Here is a 13759-nt window from a genome sequence, read left to right as displayed (position 1 = left end):
TGATGTTTCCTTCTAGACTGCTCTTCACTGCCACTGATTTTGTAACAGAGCAAAACCAGTATTAGCTGTGATTAAACTGTAAACTCTTAGTTCTTCTTGTAATTAAAACATAAAGAATATACAATGAAAACATGACAGAAATTATTAGTGATAATTCGTACTTAAACAACAGAAGCACAAAGTCATTTAATAATACCTCGAGGGTAAAATTATTTGGGAGTACTATGATTTTAGTTTTATGCATGAGGAAAGGAAACTAGTATTAGTAAATCAAAGGAAAGTCTAGGTGGGGTTCGAATGAAATATTTTGAATATTTCTATAAAGAAGTCTGTTTTTTTATTTGAAGCTCCCAATTTAGCATGATCTGTAACAAAATTCCCATTTAACATTTAATGTTAACATTAAATGTACATTTGTGGTTTGACTCTAAAATTTAGCAAATAGGTTTACTAGGTAACTGGAAATTAGCTTTCTAGTGGCTCAAATACTGTGTTAAGAAAGTTTTTTCTCATTAAATTACTTTTATGCTGGAGATTCATTAATATTCATTCACCAAAATCTAGCAAAGGCCAGCCAAAAGGTAATTGTGTGAGAACTGAATACTTTTCCTTGGAACTTTCTGTATATTTTACAGCCCTTTTTTTCCTTCTACTTCTGTAAGACTAATTTGCAGTAGGACTTACTGGCTCTGTCAGGTCTCTCTTACTCCAAGGCAACCTTTTAGATGTTATATCTGCTGCAGACACACACACACGCACACACATTCTCACAAGAGTGTTGTAAATTTACACTGATGTGGGGAATTACCAGCATCCCTGGAGAGCAGCTCACTGGGAATCTCAGTGGGAGAGCCCCATAAGCAGTTGGAGAGAGCAAGTAATCACTTTGTGTCGAGAAGAAACTCCAGTTGAGTCAGGAAAAATTTTCCAAGCTTCAGACTGGTGCTTAGCCAGGAGACTGCAGCAAACCCCTTACTTTTAAAGGAGTAGCACTTGAGCATTCAGGAATTAATGAATGAACTAAGGAATTGAACAGCATTAGGGAATGGAGGTGTGCTGACTTCACATTTCAGCCAAAAAGTAAAACCTCTGCAAATAAAGGGCATGTCAACATTATATAATGAGGAATGGCCTCAACTCAGGCTCCAAATAATAGTAAATTGTTATTTATTGTAAACAACTAGCTGCTTTTAAGATTGTCCTAAAAGTTCAAGTTTAACCCTAGGGGACAATTACAGATTACTAACTCAAGCTGTTGTATCATCACTGTTTCAACCCAAGAGCAGTGGATAGTACTTCTTGTTGGAGTTTTATCCTAGGTATAGTTTATGATCTGCTTTGGCATCATGGCAGTGTCTGGGCAGCAGGGGAGAGCCCTGGCTCACCTTTCTGTGGCTCTCGACATCAGGAGGAGCTCCCTAGACAGGTGAGATTTTTTTTCCCGGGGAAATATTGAGTGTTTGTGGAAGGGAAAAACTTCTGGAGCTGAGCTCTCTCAGGCAGAGAGAGAAAGAGAGGCAGAGACCACAGTGGGAGCAATTCTGCCACAGCAGGAGAAGATGGAAGATTCTCTAGAGAAGCAGGCACAAGATCATTCTTCAAGGTGCTGTCAAGGAGACTTTCTTAAAACTGCATAGGGCTTTCTCATGCCAAATACACTGAAAACAAGGGTAAGAAAGACAAAAAGAGCAGGAGAAAAACTTGTTTTTATTTTAATCAGTCTCGCTGAGCAGAGCTGTGCCCTACACCTAGAAAGTGATTTTGTGATAGTTTTCATTTGGATTAAACAGCATGTGAGATTCAGAGCTTCCTGATATCTTTGATGACCTTCTCTAGGAAAACATGAAGTGATTGTGTCTGTCAGTCTGGCTGACTTGAAGCTTATGAATCCGCTTATTCAGACTTACCTTTTTCCTGTAAGTACTGTGGAAATGCTAACCAAACTAATCAACTACCAGGAGCTGCCCAACTGAACTGGCAATAATTCCTGCAATCTCACTGTGCTGCAGGGACACTGGGTGCTGCTAAATCCATTCTCCCTCTGTTCATTATAATGGTAGAAATTTAACACAGATAGGTAAATGTTTTTACAACTTAGCTGTTACGGAAAACCATCATATTCTTTCAACAAAACTGTTTTTCTGGACTTGCAAAGACCCTGGTCAAATGTTAAAACTCCCTCCAAGAGAAGAGTTTTTAATTCTTTCAGAGAAACTCTAATTTCCTGTCAAATGTTCCACCAGAGCAAACCCAAAACAGTTATGATGCTGATCAGAACCACCTAGAGCTGGAGATAAAACGCTGATAACAAGAGTATCTCTTAGGTTTTGGTCCTCTTTTTTGGTCTCAGACATCTCCACATGGATTTACACAGCACCTTTGTCCTTTTTGCTCTACAGTCTTGGAAAAGGTGTTCACAATTTCTTTCTGGAAGCAACTGTGCAGGAAATATTTTATTTACACAAAGTAGTCAGCAGGGCTGAAGGAGGAAAGGTATAACTCGTGGCCACTGATGTGGTATATTGACAGGATCCCAGAAACCAACTCTCACCTTCCTCCCAGCTGAATAAATGTACACCGGAATGCAGCACCACATACCTTTGCATATATACACCTACATGAATAGAGAACTGATATAATGAGAACATTTCCATTTGTTGCTTTACCTTAAACTTTTCTTATCTCACTTGAAAATACCGTAAAGGTGAGAGTTTCCCACCCTTGAGGAGCCCATTTTTATGTGTAGGAAGACAGGTCTCTCAAAGCTCACTGGGCCAGAAAGGAGAGATTTATAATTTTTTTTTTAATTTTTAAAATAATTTGACTAGTAGGTACTCAGCTGAAAATGACCCATTGATGATTTTGGGTCTAGTTCCTGTTCCTAGAATTGATTTATATTTAGTTAAAATATACACAGATAGTTTTCTGGTAGTAAACCAAGACACAAATCTCTGCTCTCAAGTGAATCCCTTAAACATAATTCTACTTAACGTTTTTGACACTGTGTTCTAGAGAAATCTGAGTGAGTTTCCCCTGGTGAGATTGTTTTAGTGAGGAAGAATAAGATATCATCCTCCATCCTTATTCTACCTTCAGGAATAGCTACCAGTTGGGGTTAGGAGATGGAGATTTGGCCTTGTAAGTCTGAAAAGAGCATTCATCCCAATCCAAAGACAAATGGCAGTGTAAAAGGTAGATAATACTGTCACAAACGTGTCCTGCAGGCTGTTTGCTTATGTCAGCATCCGATATGGTCTGAGGAACTTTGCAGATCAAATCCCAGAGACACCTTGTTGGTTCTGAGACCTTGGGCCAGAGCTGATACCCACTTACTCACAGTAGGGTGGCTTGACATGTACAGAGATACTTTTTTTAGCACTTTGGGGTAAAGAAAAATAAAATAAAATAAAGCAAAGAAGAGTGATTAGGTTTAGCCAGCTGCTTAAAGTGGACTTTGAAACCTATGTTCTGCCCCATATATCTGACATGAGTCAGGTAGTACTTGCATTGCATGTGGAAGAGATTTTTGTGGTCACTTAAAAGTTAGATGTATCTGAAGAAAAATAATGCATTCTGCATGGTCTACTGGAAAAGAAAATTAAAATGTATGTGTCTGCTCTTATGGAGAGAATTAGGGTGATCAGCCTGATTCGGTCTCACATGCTGAGAGACATCAGGCTTCCCACATTGCTCATTTCTTCAAGGATAAATGGCATCTAAAAGGAAGACTGTGAATAAATGAAACTGTTCTTTTGAGTTTAATTCAAGGTAAAGCAGGTGTCCAACACAGGTATATGTAGTCCCTCCACCTTGCAAATTAATTTCACTGGGTTTTGAAAAGATACAGATATAGCTGTTACCAGAGGTTTTCCTAATAGAAGATATGAACTGTTGCAGCAGACCCCCCAAGAGGTCTGCTAGGCAGATCACCCCAAAAGGCTGAAAGTGTTAACATTTTAAACAGAAAACTAATTAAAATGCAGAATTCTTTATTGCTAGGCATGACTTATCGTATTAAGAAACTGTTTCATGTGAAAATGGATAAGAAGAATAACAAAAATGGAGGCAACAAGCAACAGCAAAAATACAATAATAAGAAGAATAGTGTGTTTTCTGATATTACTGCTGACATAAAAGTTACTCATTCTGTATTTTTGTATGTAGAGATGTTATGACAAACATTTTGCAGGGAATGGATGACATTTCTCTAATTTACACTGGGAACTAAGGCAAACCAATCCACCAGCATCAGTTAAAATCAGTAAGATCTACAGCAATTTTCTGCAATGCAGAGGATACAGGGGCGGGCATTTAAAGACAGCCAGTGATGAAAAAAATTATACACTAATGCCTGAATACAGATTTAAAAGAAAAAAACCCAAACCAAACACAAAACCCAGGTGGGCCAAAGCTGTCCTCAGAGAGCATGCATTTTCAGTGTGTAGCAGATAGCAGTGACTAAGTGTCATTCCAGGAACAACAGTGACATAAGAATTAGCAGCTGTTAGACAAGCTTTGGACAGTAGCAAGTACTTCTACGTGAAGTCATCAAGTTATCTTGTTTCTCCTCCAGTTAATGTATTAAGGGGTAATTTAAAATGAAGATCCCACTCTACCAGTCATAATAGAGTTTTATTTTATCTCTTTCACATTCTTGCTAGGGAGAATTAAAAATGAAACACATACTAAACTCCCATTTGTCTCTGGGCCCGTCACTGCAGTGAGAAATACCTTCCTCTGTGAACTGAAATCCAAGGATTTAACATCATACATCACACTGAAATAAGGCAGACTCTGTTGCCTAGAGGACACTGTAATGATACACTCTCTGTAGTTAAAGTTGCAAATGATTTCTGTTTGAGCCTGGCTTTTAATCTTGCCTTTTAAAATGACCAAAACGAAATTAATGGTGTTGATATATTTGTTTGTTCTAGAAAATTAAAAGCTTGGTGAGAAGTTGATAAGCAAATTGCATTAGTAAGATATGGCAGCGTTAATAAACTTCCTTCAGTAAACTTCTGACTTTCTTTTTTAATGACTGTTATGTCTCAAAAGCTTCTGGGCTATAGTGGCACCAAACATCGTAATTTTTATTGATCTCAGAATTCAAAGTGAAACCTCTGAGTGTTTTAAGATTGTAGAGTGGTTACTATTTCAATAATCCCAAACATATTTGGAGAACATAAATGAATTTTATGACTAATGGAAATTAAGTTTTTTTATGGAATCTGCAAATTTTTAGTTTTTTACAACAACATTTTATTCCTGACATGAAAGAAGAGAGGCTGAACTAAGGTAATTCTCATATAGCACTTATTAATGTTGTTATTAAGTATCCACATCATATCTAGGAACCCACAAGTATTAAATTCCCAGGAACATTGCCACTGAGATGAAGTCATGGTCCAAGGAAGGTTCCAGGTAACACTATGGTAAGGAAATCAGATGTAGGCTGCGTTGAGGTTGCCTGCACGTGACAGAACTCAGATAAAACAATCTTAATCATCATCATTCAGGTGATTTCACTACTGACAAGTTTGAAAGGAAAGTAAATAAAAATCCGATTAATTGGCCAATAACACTGGTGACTTACTTAGGAGCTGTGAGTGACAGATCCTACATCTTCTGAGCAAAGTTATTATATTCTTATATGTTTGGGAGACTTCTGTTGAGTACTTATGGGCTGGAGAACTCCAAATTAACCTAGGAACTGCTTAGATTCAGAATGATTCTTCGGATGTCTAACCTTATTTCTAGTATGATTTAGGTATATATCTTTTTTTTCATTGCCTAATAATTAGTCAGAAATCTCATTCTTCAGGCCAGGCAAAAAACATCTTCATATCTGTTGAAGCATCTAACCAACAGATTCCTTATTACTGTATGCTTTCACTGCACATTTGCTGGAATCTCTCATACTTATGTAGATTATAAGATCATATGGATTAGTCTGACTTCCTTCTCCTAAACTCTTCTTACAGATTGTGATCACTCCCCAAAATACTAAAATACTAATGTGCAGTAGCAAAACTGGTTAGTGAAGAATGTTTAACTGAATATTTCTAAACTTAAGATTTAAGATATTTAGATGAAGCTTGATTCTGAATTCAAGTCCAAGCCAAGAACAAATGCAAATACCTTTTTGAAATATGGGGTAATTCAGACCTATTTGATAGCATCAACAAGTATACAAAAATCCCTCTACCCATATGTTAATTGAATACTGAAAGTCAAAAAGCAATCTATTCTCATTTTACAAAGTGGTTGTTTCTGCAAATTCAGAGATTCAGTAAGTATACTCTGCAAAAAATCAGATTGATTTTGCAAATAATAATCAGGTTGAGCTGAGCATTTTGGAGCCTTTGGAAGAAAGTGCTACCATGTACCAAAGCAATAGTAGTGTAGTAATGTGGTGATGCTTAAGATCACAAATTATTTGGCATCTTGTATAAATTCTGTGACATATTTCAGGAACACATTATGTTATTTAAGACTTGAAATGCCTGGCACTAGACTTCAAGATTGCTGCAAGTAATAGTACAGGCAGGCCTCTCCAGTTTGGCTCTGCTTAATAAGTGATCCAGAAGGCCCCTTTAAAAGATATTTTAAGCCCATTTAAAATCAATAGACCAAATGGCTGCTAGGATCACTACTGACTTCCTTGGGCTCAGCCTTTTTATTACTATTCTTCTGGTGCCAAAAAGATAAGTGGAATTACATTACTCCTTTTTTACTGGTCTGAAAACTGAATCAGGGCAGGAATGCCTCACTTTCCTCAGCTGACTGCAGGGAAACTTTCTAATTTAGTTAATGTAACTGAAATACCTTTGTAAATGCAAAAAATTTTGTATATACAATGGCTGCTGCTCCTTGGCATATTTATCCTGGTAAATCTGAAAGAAGTGCTCGAAGGGAGATAGCTGCATCTCTTTCTTAGTGGCAGCTGCTGGATCTGGGAGGGGGTCATTACACTCCTACTGCCAGGCTGTACATACAGAATTTTTTATTCAGTTGTCCAGAGAGCTACACATTTCACTCCCTGGTTAAAAAACAAGTTGTTATCACAGGTCAAATTCCAACCAGGTGTAAGTCATCAGAGAAAGTTTTGAACTGTTACAGTTGGGAATTCATTAGAAACATAAATTGAAAGGAGAAGGAAGAAGCACTCAGCAAAAAGACCCAAAACCCACTGTTACATTTGACACCTAACAGTGACTTTGTCCCTCTGCAAACATCAAAAATACTTCGATGGATGCTGCTCATGGACTTTGAAGAAATATCTCTAGGATAGAGGTGAAGCACCTTGGATGTGCTGGAAGTATTTGTTGCCTTTCTTCAGTATCTTCACTCTACAAGGTGTGGTTTTACCATGAGGGGTAGAGAACAAACTCCATCCACTAAAGAAGTGTGTCTTCTCCCTGTTAGCTGAGATGCCCCCCCTATAGGGGGTACAGAGGGCAGTGTGTGAGGGAGTGTAGCAAATTCCTGTCCCTGCAGGAGGGCAGCAACAGTTTTCGAGGTCAGTATGCAGAGTGGACGTACAGGCTTCACTCCAAGTATACTAAAGCCAGAAGTATAGCTTTCATAAACATTAGTGATCTTTCATAGAATCACAGAATGGTCTGCATAAAAAGAATCTTTAAAGATCATCCAGTCCAACACCCCTGCCATGGGACATCTTTCAGGTGTTCAGGTTGCTCAGGGCCCCATCCAGCCTGGCCTTGAACACTTCCAGGGATGGGGCATCCATAACTTCTCTGGACAACCTGTTCCAGTGCTTCAACACCTCCATCATAAAAAAAATATGTTCCTTATGTCCAATCCAAATCTAACTTCTTTCAGTTTAAAAATGTTACCTCTTGTACTGGCACTACAGGCCCTGGTAAAAAGTCTCTCTCTGTATTTCTTATAAGCCTCCTTTGCATATTGAAAGGATGCAATGAAGTCTCTCTAGAGACATCTCTTCATGCTGAACCACCCCAGCTCTCTCAGCCTGTTTTCCTAGGAGAGGTGTTCCAGCCTTCTGATCATCTTCATGGCCTTCTCTGGACCCACTCCAACAGGGATTATGTTTGACTTGAAGTTTTTCTGTGAGCTGCAGCATAGCACTTCATGCACAGGAACATGGTAAAGATAGTAGTTTTCCATCACCAAAAAAATGTGTCTTCCTTCTCATACAGGAAGTTACAAATGAGGATTAATGAATTTGTGAGGAGAGAGAATAAGCTTCTGGTCACCCCCTTTCTGTGCCAGCAAGGAAAAGCCTTGAATTCCTCCCCCCTCCTCTACTTTATTATACATGGCTCATAAAGATACAAGGATAATTTTTAAAATCTCACTGTTATATGTATTGCAAATAGATTCATTTTTTTAACTAATCCAGTCAACTTCTTGAAAGCACTGAGAATCATTAAACTTCATTTTATGATGCCAAGAAATGCTATCTCACCACTGAGGACCTGCTTAAGTGTTGCCATTGTAAATACCAAGGTACATGTTTATTTTGACATTATATTAAAGTTGGTTCAGAAGAATTAATTGCTTTCAGGTGTGCTCAGCTCTTCCACATAAGTGAAGCTTTAGTTCCAAACCACAACTCCATCCATTAAACTCTCTGGTCTGAGTTCAATCACATCATCATCCTCATCGGATTTTATAAGTGCCTTTGCAAATGCCAGTGATGTTTGGGATAAAACTAACACAGAGTTTTGTGGTCTTGGGACAATTTATCTTTTTATTGATGAATGTATAAACTATATTTATATTTTTTTGAGCACACAGCACAGCCTTCTAGCTCTTAGCCATCAGCCAATAGCCCCCAGGGACACTTGGACTGTTCCTTTCCCTGGGTCCAAGCAGGATAATACAGCCTCTCATGCCCTTGCACAAACAGCATCCTAAGCTTGTAAAATGATGTCCCTTTGTAGGCAGGGTGTTGAAACTACAACTGGATACAGCTGGAGTCAATGCTGGACTTCTGGGTTATGTCATTATGGGTCAAATAGCTGGTTTATACTAATCTGTTTAACTTGAAGTAGAGCAGAGGAGGAAAAGTGTTCCTGCTGCCACACACCAGCATTGGCTTGGCAATAACAACAGAGTCCTCCTGACTCTGATCAGGAGTCACTGATAGCTGAGTGTCTCCTTTTTCACTCTTCTGCAGCTGAAATCTATTTGATTTTCCACCGCTAGAACAAATACATGTTTGCAGAACAAACTCTGTTGGGAATGACAAGAATTGGTGCTGCTTCTCTGCTGAAACCACTGTGATTTTAAATTAAACTAATTGCACTTTAACAGAGCAGAAAAAACCCAAAAATCGAAAAACTTGTCTCAGCTGGGAAATTAGGAACTCACTTGAGAAATGTATCCTAATTTGGGCTCAGAGCCAAACCACACTCTGTGTCGAGTGCTATGATATTGCTGCTTAGAAGCACTTCTTTTGGTCCAGGCTCTTCTGCATAATGTCATATTCTTGACTTCAGGAATGAGCAGAGCCTGAGCTGTGTGAGAGGGTCAGATTTCTAGGATGAGGTGGCAGCTGAACTTATCTTGCATGAGTTCTGCAAATACAATGAAGTTATTTTTTTAAAATAAAGACCTGCTTTATCTTTTTCTTTGGATTTTGTTTGCTGAAGTAGCCATACGTTCATTTTTGAGACCTTAAAAATTGTGCATATGTGTTAAATATGCCCTAAATAAGACACAGTCATGTCTGCTGCACTACAGCAGAGCAGAAGAACGTTCAGCTCTGAATCAGCCCTGAGTAGGAAACAGGACTTGCTTAGAGTTCTGCGATTCTGTATATGTGTAAAACTTTAAGTAGCTCTAACATAAATGGGACATGATTGGTATGTTTTATGTCTAGTTTGGGATAGACTGCAGCTGACAAAGACTGGTGAAACATTTCAATTAAATATAATTTATTTTGAATGCAAAATATGTTAGACATATTATCCCTTTACTGAATTTTCTAGGTATAAAAACTCTGTCTACCTGAAATCATCAGTCCGATAGTGAAATCATGTAGGTCTATTATTTATATAGGTAGTTCAGTGATTTTTATGTCCTTACAGGTTATTTTTCACAAGAATTAGCTGCTAATTTCTTGCCAATCTTTTTTCCTTTTGTTAAACAGTGCATCTTGCTTAGTTAGTCAGCAGGGTTTCCACTGAGTCCCAAAGACTGACTCAGAGGGTTTGTTCATCCCATTCAGAAAGAGTGATGCAATTAAAAAACTGAGATAGAGGGTCTCTAGTCTTTCATTTATTTATTTCTCCAATAACCTTGCCAATCAGGACACCAGACAGTCTCACAGACTCATCCTATTTAGACACCACCTTATTTAGACATTGAATAAGGAATGAGTCTCCAGAGGACAATTCAAGTTGTAGTTGATTTATAATTTGTTTCCAGTGATGTCCATCTTTCCCTGTTGACTTCAGGATATACATAAGGCATCCAAATTCCTAACTAAACCACTGGAAGTACCTACAACCAGCTGAGATGAATATAGTGTCTCACTCATACACGTTATACATTGCTTGGATTTCTTAGGGAATGGCAGTGAGCTGCATAACACGATGGGCACGTGTACAGATTCATTGCCTACATCAAGGAGTAGATAACTTCTTAAAGAAGATTTACGGGGTTTAGTTGAAAACTTTGTAACTGATGAGGTGATATTTATATGAATTAGGGTTTGGCAGACAAAGCTTTATTGCTAGGGTTTGAATGGAGAGCCTGTTTAGTTACCATTGATCATTGTTCCCAGGAACAGAGCACAACATGGAAGTATGGGGCAAAAGAGGCAACAAGAAAATAAAATCTACTGTTCTTATTTACTATTTATTTATTTACTACGTTAGATAAAGAGAAAAATGGGTCAGAGAGAAAAGAGCCATAGAGGTTCTGTAGAGAAAGGTAGTGGATACAATGCTAAATGAATTTGAAATTGTTAGAGGTGAGGTTTATAGCAAATAGGTCAATGGATTATTTTTAAGGATGGGAAATGTCTGAGATGGAAAATGATTCACCCTCTAATCATGAAAGTTCTGTCTTCACATTATGCACTTTCACTAAGTTGCAAAAATTAAGCCCTCTCATTTTGCATGATCCCCTTTTGTCATGAATTTGGTACCAAACGAGTATTAAAAGAATTATTTCAAAAACAGATTCTTGACTAGATAATTTATAATCTTTCCTTCTAAGAAATTAGTAAGTCTGAAGTTCTGAATGCTCTGGTTTCAAACACACAAACCTACTTTTATTTCTAAAATAATATTCTGGAATGGTAATTTAAAACTAGGGAAAAACCTCCAAATGAATAACATAGAAATTGTAATGTGGCAACTCACTCTTCCTAGAAGAGCTCTGATGCATCAAAGGCAAAAAAGAAGCAGAATGTCTAGGCAGTGAATGTACAGAACAGCAGTTCCTGGCTGAGCAGGTTTAAAAATTAAATTCTCTGAAAAGTCATGAGAAATAGGAGGGGGTATCACTACAAACCTCTTTCTAAAGGCACAGACCTTTACTTTTGTCCTTGGAAAAGACCTTGAAAGAAAGTGTGAAGTCTATCATCTTGTATTTGTGGATAAATAAAGTTCAGATGCTTGAAACAAAAGAAAAATTCCTAAGCATGCACTGCTGCCTTTTTCAGATTACATTCACTGTGATTCATGCTGCTATTCTTCATTTTCTTGTCCTGTACCCTTGGGACTGCTAGAAGATTGCAAAGGGATGAATGAACATTGCTTGGACAAAAAGGTGAAAGGCATATTTATCATAACCTGGGTTTTTTATCAGATAATTTGTGAAGAGGGTGCAAAGTAGTAATAAATGTTCTAGATAGATAGAAGATTTTTTTTTTCTTTTTCAAGTTAAGAAAGTGTTTCTATGCAATTATGTGTAAATGGCAAAAATACCAATTCATCTGAAAGAAAGGACACTCCATGCTAATGTGCTGTGTAATATAATCAGGTGGGCATTGAGTGATGTCCTTAAGGGACAGACACATAAAAACAGCACTTCTGTTGAGCCTCTGTTTCCAAGAACCTCTGTGACATGCGTTTCTATCTAAAAAGGCATCCTAGAATATAAGAAAAGAAGTGTCAGTCATCGGTGAGTCAGGAGAAAGTTGTAATACGTTAATGTGTGTGTAGGTAGCAGAAGTCTGACTGTTTCCTCTCCTGGTTTCTGCACAAATGGTTTTCTTTCCTGTTTCCCTTCAGAGTTTTGGAGGAGAATCGTTCTAAAGAAAAGCAGTACTGACTGTCAAAGACCACCCATTGGCATGGAACACTCATCCACTGGGGTTTGGTTTTCACCATCAACAGAGATCCTGAGAATGATGGGGACACAGAAATTACATCTGTGTAAACAAATCAAACAGTGCCCTGGGGCTGGGCATTGATACTGGGAAAGTATTGTCTGTGTGACCTAATAACCATGACATGGTAATTCTTCACCAAGATCAGTAAATAAAATGCACAGAAAAGATAAATAGTGATGCTATTATGATGAAAATTGAGCCCATATTTTCTCATTCGATTTAGCTATACATTTAATTTGTAAAGTGAGGCAGAACAGGTGCACAAAAAGTTGGTCAAATAATCATTCAGTTGTCTGTCTACTATAATCACTTGAATTTTGGAATCCTAAAAACAGAAAATAAAAAGTTTTGGTTGAAGTTCTACAAACATTACCATATGTCATGGGTACTGAAATTCTGAGGCTGAGGCACATTCCTAGTGCAAGCAATTTCCATGTTGTACTGGTGGAAATCTTCTCTGATGCAAAGATACCGGGAAAAACCTGATCAGTATTTGTCTGACTCAAGGTGGAAGTATACAACATTCTCCATTTTACTGTGTAAAATGTAGACTCTCAAGTCTAGGACTTTTGTGCCCATGGTACATTTTAAACTTAGTGTATGACATATGATTCACTCAAGCAGTTTATAGGAATTAATGAGCCTGGCTTTTGTCTAACTCCAGTGCAAACCAGAACTCACTTTCTAAACTCCAGGGAACTAACACATGCTCAGCCAGAGCAAGTGGAAAGGAAAACTTTGGTTGCCCTCTGAAAAGGGAAAACAGAAGGGAAATGTAGTAGAACTCTGTGTGTGTGGACTATATTATTCTATGTTTTGCAGAAGTAAATGAGGAGCTGGAACCACAGCCCCTGTCCTTAGGAATTCAGAGTCTGATAAGAGTGATTTGGAAAAAAACTGATTCAGATGAAAAAATGATACTGATACATTCTGGTTACATACATACTGGGATCCAGTTTTGCCAAGACTACGTATATATTAACCACTTGTTAAATGTCATGCATGCCATTTTGAAATGATGTAAAAGGGGAAGGAATATGAAACTTAACAGAGTGTATTTTAAAATTTTAATTATTATTTTTCTTATTGAAAGATTGCTATCTTCAGCTCCATTATTGCTTACAATTTGTAAGTTTCCTTCTCCAAAATTAACATGAAAAGATGTGAAACACGGAAGATTTTATAAAGGTTATGTTTTATATCCATTCTTTATCTCAGTAAAGTTATAATTTGAAGCTTCCAGATTACCTCACGTCATCACTCCAGTTTTGCTGTAAGCAGTAGTTTCTCACTCTGGAACCTCAGTTCATATTCATTATGCATTTGTACTTGTATTAAATGATGTGTTGATCATTTTATGCTAAAAAGACAAGAAGAAAGCCAGGTGTTTATTTCTCATCCACAATGTAAACTCAAACGACATGCTGG

At 37.6% G+C, this 13759-nt stretch overlaps 1 long non-coding RNA gene across 1 annotated transcript; it reads left to right on the top strand.

Annotated features, from left to right (window-relative positions):
- The first annotated feature begins 1338 nt into the window (after positions 1–1338).
- LOC116785132 lies at positions 1339–13539 on the top strand. Its single transcript, XR_004356397.1, has 3 exons — positions 1339–1426; positions 11660–11766; positions 13154–13539. It is a non-coding gene; the product is annotated as an uncharacterized LOC116785132 (long non-coding RNA).
- The last annotated feature ends 220 nt before the right edge of the window (positions 13540–13759 follow it).

The sequence above is a fragment of the Chiroxiphia lanceolata genome, chromosome 3 (genome assembly GCF_009829145.1).
Source record: "Chiroxiphia lanceolata isolate bChiLan1 chromosome 3, bChiLan1.pri, whole genome shotgun sequence".
NCBI lineage: Eukaryota > Metazoa > Chordata > Aves > Passeriformes > Pipridae > Chiroxiphia > Chiroxiphia lanceolata.
Note: the sequence above shows the minus strand (reverse complement) of the source record. Positions and strands in the feature narration are given on the sequence as shown.